The sequence below is a fragment of the Fragaria vesca genome, linkage group LG5, assembly GCF_000184155.1.
Source record: "Fragaria vesca subsp. vesca linkage group LG5, FraVesHawaii_1.0, whole genome shotgun sequence".
Taxonomy (NCBI): Eukaryota; Viridiplantae; Streptophyta; class Magnoliopsida; order Rosales; family Rosaceae; genus Fragaria; species Fragaria vesca.
This window is the reverse complement of record NC_020495.1, coordinates 23,100,990-23,102,345: the sequence shown is the minus strand read 5'-3', so window position 1 is coordinate 23,102,345 and position 1,356 is coordinate 23,100,990.

The window sequence follows — 1,356 nt, the reverse complement described above, 5'->3', positions numbered from 1 at the left end:
CTGAGGGATAGGCTTGAGCGGTTGTACATGTCTTCACACACGGCCCAAGCTATGAGATGGCACGTTGATAGGGAATTGCATGACGAAGATACCCTTATACACCCTGCTGACGGGGAGGCTTGGAAGCATATAGACAGGGAGTTTCCTCATTTTGCGTCAGAGGTCCGAATTGTGAGGCTCGGGCTCTCATCCGACGGGTTCAACCCTTTTGGCAACATGAGTCTTCAATACAGTGTATGGCCGGTGATTTTGGTACCGTACAACCTTCCTCCATGGATGTGCATGAAGAAGGAATACAATATGTTGAGTTTGTTGATTCCGGGGCCCGGTTATCCGGGGAAGTGTCTCGATGTGTATTTGAGACCTTTGATTGAAGAGCTTCAGTTTTTGTGGGAAGTTGGTCATCCCACTTATGACAAGTACATGCACGAGATGTTCCAGATGCATGTCATGGTTGTTGGTACCATCAGTGATTTTTCTGCCCGTGGGATGTTGTCAGGCAACATTGTTAGGGGATACAAGGCTTGTCCAGAGTGCCTTAGCGATGAGGGGAGCAGCAGTCATTGTAACAAGATATGCAGATTGGGTCACCGTGCTTTCCTTCCATATAATCACGAATGGTGGTTCGATGACAAGGCATTTGATGGGACCGTAGAACACGGTGTGCCTCCCAGAAGATGGACGGGAGAAGAAATTTTAGCAGTGCTTAATGAGTACGATTTTGGGCAGCTCAGCAATCATCCCAATATTGTGGCGGCAATACCTGAAAGACCCGACATGTACAAATTCTGGACACATAAAAGCATATTCTGGGAACTCCCATACTGGAGTAAGTTGTTGATCATGCACTACCTAAATGTGATGCACATAGAAAAGAATGTTTGCAACAGTGTGGTGGGCACAGTGCTGAACTTGGAGGGGAAGACAAAAGACGGTCCTAAGACACGCATTGATCTAAAAAAATGCAATTAAGAAGACATCTGTGGTTGAAAGAAGGGAAGAAAAAAATGTCTCAAGCTCCTTACACCGTGAAGCCTGACCAGAAGAACATAATTTTCAGGTGGATGAGTTGTGTGAAGTATCCTTCAGGCTATGCAGGAAATATAGCCCGGTGTGTGAACTTCCGGGACAATAAGATGTACGGGTTGAAGAGTCATGACTGTCATATCCTGCTACAACGTCTCTTCCCTGTTTTCATTCGACCGTTCCTTCCCCGTCAGGTGGTGAAGCCGTTAGTAGCGTTGGCAGATTCTTCCAGAAGTTATGCACACAGGAAGTGAAAAAATCTAACCTCCGGGAAATGCAAGAGGACATCATTTATATCATGTGTAAATTTGAGAGGATATTTCCTCCAAA